The 6,683-nt window shown below is 41.5% G+C and overlaps 1 long non-coding RNA gene across 1 annotated transcript; it reads left to right on the forward strand.

The window, feature by feature from the left end:
• Positions 1–201: 201 nt before the first annotated feature.
• LOC149525698 (uncharacterized) lies at positions 202–6,146 on the forward strand. The gene is made up of 2 exons (XR_016348162.1): positions 202–838; positions 3,432–6,146. It is a non-coding gene; the product is annotated as an uncharacterized LOC149525698 (long non-coding RNA).
• Positions 6,147–6,683: the final 537 nt, after the last annotated feature.

The raw sequence follows: 6,683 nt of genomic DNA on the forward strand, positions 1-6,683 counted from the left end.
AACAGGGATGCAAAAAATACATAGACAGGAGGAACAACTAATTGAAAGTGCCATTGTTTGTGGTGTGTTCCACAGGTTTGTGTTCCAATATTTATCTGCACGCACTCCGACTGCCACTGACCTAAGTAGAGCTATTGAAGGGCAGAGGGCTTAGTCAGTGTAGGCTGCAGAGCTGTCACTGTGATTTGAGTAGAGGCTCATGTGTGTTGTAAAGCAGGCTTTTTCTGTCCATAGCCTTCGCGTATAGCCCATCCTGCCACACAAGGCCCCTCACACAAAACCCAGATACTCAGAGGAACATGGGCAGCACAATGCAGTTTTGTGAATGGAATTTGATCTTATAGGCATTCTGGGACTCACAGGCGCCAAAAAAAATAGGGAGGTGAGCATGACTAGATAGTGCTTACAGATAAGCCTCATTTGACCGTTGCTTGACCAGTCTTAGGGGCAAGGGAAAAAGTAAACATAGGGTAATAAAACATAATTGTCTAACACTAACTATGCCCCATCTGGTCCTGTCCACGAGGGGATCACGCATACATCACGAAAATTTCTATAGGGCAGTATTGTCATACTACCTCATCACTAGCCTATCAGGCCCTGCCAAATGCAGACCCTAGCATGGCAACAGATACCGAAGTTTTGTATAAAAGACCCTCAATCCCTTTGTTCGACGGAGGTTCCGTGTATTGAGGGCACGTGTCTTTTTTTTGCCTGGCTAAAGGATTGATCACCCTGAGGCTGCCTCCCCACCCTTCGAATCAAATATAGGGGTGCACGAGTCCTGAGCATGCTCCGAGTTCTAGTGTGTCTTTGTGTCGTTATCGTTTCTGGATTTGTAAGTATTGCTTAAATGTATTAGTTATTGGTTTAATTAATAGTCAAGTTGTGTTAATTTCACTGTGTAATTCTGTAAAGTGTATCTAAGTTCTGTTAACCACGCTGTGTAAATTGTATAATTTTGTGTTGCATAGTAGTGTTGTATTTAGGTTAAGTATAAGTATTAGAAATAGAAGCCCCGGAGTTGTTAAGTTGTAAAAGTAGATTTATAACTAACTCCACCAGCTGTCCTAAAATAACCATAGAGGGGCTGGCTTTGGATGGTTCTTTTATTATCATTATTTTGGCTTTGTTTTTTGTATTTTTTATTTGTATGCTGCGTTGTCTTAGGCGAATTAGGAATAGTGATTTGATATAAGTGAATTGTAATCAAAGAATTGTAATCAGTTGGGTATAATTGTGCCCAAGCTTTTCTACGCTGTAAAAGTACTAAGCAATTGCTAGTTCAAACACCTACTTGTTAATTGCTGGTTTTGACCACTTAATAAAAATCATTTGTTTCACCATCATCCAGTAGTTTTCACTGGATAGTCAGCTTTAACCCTTGAGGCTCACATCACATCACCGAACCAAGGTGTAACATGGCGTCACGAACAGGATGTGGTGAATGCCCCTGGGCAGGCAGACCCCCAAGTGAAACTCAGGAAGATGTATTTAGTCATTTAACGTATTACAAATTGGGAGATGAGAGTAATAACCCCTCAATGATTTTTAATATAAAAGTAAGGAACTGGGCAAGCCTTAAAAACATGGGTAGCGCTCCTAACAATCTCTTCTCTGAGGTGTTTGTTAAGGACACACCACTCTGTCACGTTTTATTAGGAAGAGGAGACAAAAGTTCCCGCCTGTGTAACTACAGGGTTAAAAGGGAGCGAAACAGACCTGGCAAAACTTTTGACCGCGGCAGAAAGAGTTTTAAAGAAATCTAATAGCCACGTGTCAGCCACCCTTCCAGCTACCCCTGTTACCCACGGTAGTCCAGGGCGCACTCTCTTAATAGAGTTAGTTTAAAAGTTAGAAGAATCCCAAGAGCAAAAGAAATTAAAGCCTGATAAATTTAAACTCAAGAAAGTAGCAGAGGTTTTGAGAGTCATGTTTAAAACGACCCTCTGAAAATTGGACTCAAGCCACACACCACTAAGTTTTGCTGTGTGTGGGGATCAGCAAAAAATTGAGGCTAACAATCCCAACCGAGATATAGATGTGCCTCCGGAGAAAAGAGCTGGGCCAGCTAAACCCCCCCTCTTATCCTTGAGAAGCTCTCGAAAGTTTAAAAAACACCAAGCACCCCACCTTTAGCAAAAAAAAACTGAAGTGGAAGTGTTCCCAGTAGCCGTTAAAAAACAACTTATGATGCAGCAATCGGACTTACTAACCAGGTCACGGTTCTATGCACCCGATCCTGGACCGAATTAAAAACCCTTTTAGAGGACATGCAGCGTAATGCAGGAGAGCTCCCCACAGTACGGTTGGAATGTGTAGCTTTAAATAATGGATCAGAGGTAGTAAATAAAGAGAATGTAAAACACTGAGTTTTGAAATAGACTTAACAGCTTGTGGGAAGTGTTCCTCCAAATTCTGAAGGAAGGAATACCTGCCGACCATCAAGCCATACTGGCCCTAAGCATTTTAGCTGGAAACACACACACAGAGCAGCCTGTTGAACCAGAAAAGGGCTGCCAAGCAACTTCAGGAAATTCTCAAACCCCTGTACTAAAAGGTTTAGAAATTATAATTAGCTAACTGCAATAATAAACATTTAAATTTACCCATGAAAAGGAACTATAAGCTGTGGGGGCTAATTGAAAAGCCTACCCTTCATACTAAATTAATAATGGACAACACTTGTGTCATTGAAAAAGCTATTTAGCAGGAATCAAGACAGACAATAGGAAGAAAAAGCATGTGTTAAGGTTTGGAGTTTTATGGGCAGACTAGGGAAATAAGAAATTCTACTGGAGCTTAATTGGTTAACTGCATAAAAGGATAAATCTATACATTGTAAATTTGTAAAAGCTGTACCCTTAAAGGTTAAATTTGCTCTCTAAGAAAATAAGTTATTGTTTTAAGAATCCAAGCTCTGAAACTTCACTGTGTCTCTGTTTAAGGCTAAGTTGATAATACTTTTGAGTTGGTATCAGACCCGAGGTTGTGTGTGTCTGCAAACTGCCTGTCTGTTCTGTAAGGGGAGGGGCGCCACCTCCCCCATAAGTAAGCCTGTAACATCAAGTATGATTCTTTTCAGGAAAATAAAACCTTTTTCTGTTTGATGGAATAGTAACTAGCAAACACCTTGTTTTAAGAAAAAGTTTCTGTGGAAGTAAATCATTTGAAGCTTCACACATTAAGACTGATCTGTAGTACAAGAGGGAAACTAAGGCATGCCACCTTTAACTTAATAATTGAACAATGAAGTAATTCACTTAAACCGAAGCTGGTGGGCAAAATGAAAGCATATCATTTGGTAACATTAGGCTGATCAAAATTAGCAAAAGGAAAAGTATTCTAAGATATAATGTGTCACCCCCCCCCCCCCCCCCCCCCCCCCCCCCCCCCCCCCCCGGGGTAGAAATGTTTTTTTTGTCTTTCAGATCAGAAAGCGCTGGTACCAGCTGAAGAACAGCTGAAGAACAGCTAAAGAACAGTTGAACAACTAAAGAAAAAACCATGGTTCTGTGTCATGACATAATAAGTTTGTGTTCTGTCTTCTGTCCAAGTTTGTCTTGTGTCTTAATTGTAATATGTATTGCTATTGTCATTGTGTGTAGGATATTTAGTGTTTTTATGAAAGGATATTTTAAGTAAAGCAGAAGCATGAATTTAAACAAAAACAAAATTAATAATTGGGCCCAATCAATCAATTGGCAATCAATTGGTAACTATAAAGTTTAGTGAAAAGATAATAGTGTAGTAATTGTTAAGCTAGGAGAATGTTAACAATGTCTCCACAGGTGAACAAAAAGAAACTGAAAAGAAGCAAGAAGTGTGCCATGTGAACAGAAAAACTAGGAGTGGGGTACCAACCCCTTCCCACCGGATTGGCTTTGTTTTAACAGCCACACTAAATTCTTTTTTATTAACATCACCTAACAACAATAGTCTTGAATCTAACCAGTATTTTGTATTATGATAAGTATCAAGAAACTAATCCACAGGTTACCTCTACCCCTATTCCCTATCCCGTTTTGTTTGCAAACAGGAATTTTATGTGTCAGATGGAAAGTAATAGCCACGATGATGGTGGTCTGCGCATTACTCCATTCTATTCATTGCCTGGTGCTTATATAACCATCGTAGATGTAAACGATGAACTAGCTCCCTGGTGCAGTAACCATCCTCGCCTCCAATCGTTGTACCCGGGACACTTCTGGCTTTGTGGAAATCAAGCCCATTCTCGGTTGCCTATTAATGCAAAAGGACGCTGCACCTTTGGCCATGTAGCCGTTCAAGGAGGAGGCATTTATGTACAGGACTCCTCACTGCCTCGTTTTGTGGGGCGGAAAACCCGCGATTTGTCCTCACTCTGGCAGTCGGTAGGCACCTGGTTTGGAAAAGCAGCTATAGCAATATCCACCTGGAATCCTGTTGGAAATTTGATAATGCGAGAACAACTTGAATTGAATGCCCTGGCTATTGAACGCCTCGGCAACCAAACAAGCAAGGGACTAAAACTACTATCAGATAAAATTGGAGAAATACATGTGTATGTTATGCAAAATAGATTAGCTTTTGATTACTTGTTAGCAAAAGAAAATGGTTTTTGTAGTTGGTTAGATGAGTCACAATATGGTTCTATGTTTAAAGATAAATGTTGTATGGAAATTAAGTCAATTGAACAAAATGTAAGTGATGTAATTGAGAATATTGAGCAAATTGTAACGGATGTCAGGAATCGTGCACCTTTTTTTGACTGGAATGGCTAGCCTCATGGTTTGGTTTAGAACGATACAAATAACTTTTTGTTTCTATTTTCATCACATTCATAACATGTATTGTTTGTCTTGTTCTAGGATGCGCTGTTTTAAAAGCCTGTACAAAACGCATTGTTGCGCAAGTGCTTCTCGTTAAAAGAAAATCTATACTTGGTGCCAATAAAGGCGATGAGGACGAGGAGGAGGTATAATCAGTGGCGTTTGGGCCGCTCGGCCATGGCCACGGGGGCATGTTGTAAAGCAGGCTTTTTCTGTCCATAGCCTTCGCGTATAGCCCATCCTGCCACACAAGGCCCCTCACACAAAACCCAGATACTCAGAGGAACATGGGCAGCACAATGCAGTTTTGTGAATGGAATTTGATCTTATAGGCATTCTGGGACTCACAGGCGCCAAAAAATAGGGAGGTGAGCATGACTAGATAGTGCTTACAGATAAGCCTCATTTGACCGTTGCTTGACCAGTCTTAGGGGCAAGGGAAAAAGTAAACATAGGGTAATAAAACATAATTGTCTAACACTAACTATGCCCCATCTGGTCCTGTCCACGAGGGGATCACGCATACATCACGAAAATTTCTATAGGGCAGTATTGTCATACTACCTCATCACTAGCCTATCAGGCCCTGCCAAATGCAGACCCTAGCATGGCAACAGATACCGAAGTTTTGTATAAAAGACCCTCAATCCCTTTGTTCGACGGAGGTTCCGTGTATTGAGGGCACGTGTCTTTTTTTTGCCTGGCTAAAGGATTGATCACCCTGAGGCTGCCTCCCCACCCTTCGAATCAAATATAGGGGTGCACGAGTCCTGAGCATGCTCTGAGTTCTAGTGTGTCTTTGTGTCGTTATCGTTTCTGGATTTGTAAGTATTGCTTAAATGTATTAGTTATTGGTTTAATTAATAGTCAAGTTGTGTTAATTTCACTGTGTAATTCTGTAAAGTGTATCTAAGTTCTGTTAACCACGCTGTGTAAATTGTATAATTTTGTGTTGCATAGTAGTGTTGTATTTAGGTTAAGTATAAGTATTAGAAATAGAAGCCCCGGAGTTGTTAAGTTGTAAAAGTAGATTTATAACTAACTCCACCAGCTGTCCTAAAATAACCATAGAGGGGCTGGCTTTGGATGGTTCTTTTATTATCATTATTTTGGCTTTGTTTTTTGTATTTTTTATTTGTATGCTGCGTTGTCTTAGGCGAATTAGGAATAGTGATTTGATATAAGTGAATTGTAATCAAAGAATTGTAATCAGTTGGGTATAATTGTGCCCAAGCTTTTCTACGCTGTAAAAGTACTAAGCAATTGCTAGTTCAAACACCTACTTGTTAATTGCTGGTTTTGACCACTTAATAAAAATCATTTGTTTCACCATCATCCAGTAGTTTTCACTGGATAGTCAGCTTTAACCCTTGAGGCTCACATCACATCACCGAACCAAGGTGTAACAATGTGTACCACAAGGGCATAACCACGAGTGGGCCTGAATGGGCCAGGACCCACCCACTTAACCTGTAGGCCCACGCACCCTCAACCCTGTCTCTGCTTCTGCCAGGGCACAGAGGCTTGCCCCGCTCCAAGTGGTGCTCCAGCTAGGCCAGGGGAGTGGTGTCAGGCTCTTGCCCTGCTCCTTTCATCTGGCACTCCTGACAGGGAGCAGAGCCAGGGGCTTGCAAACCTCTGTGCTCCAACCCAGCTTGTCTGAGGTTTAGGGATAGTTGCGTTGGATCAGGCCTGCTGACAGGGAGGCAAAAGGGGCAATTGCCCCAGACTCTGGCAATTTTAAAGAACCTGGGACTCTCTGCACTGCCATTGCTATTGCAGCAGTGGCAGCGCCCAGAGCCCTGGTCCTTTTAAATAGCTGTCAGACTGCTGCGCACGGTGCTCTGGGTAGCTCTGAGGGCCGGCTGTCCT

The sequence above is a fragment of the Pelodiscus sinensis genome, chromosome 1 (assembly GCF_052426305.1).
Source record: "Pelodiscus sinensis isolate ZL-2025 chromosome 1, ASM5242630v1, whole genome shotgun sequence".
NCBI classification, from domain to species: domain Eukaryota; kingdom Metazoa; phylum Chordata; order Testudines; family Trionychidae; genus Pelodiscus; species Pelodiscus sinensis.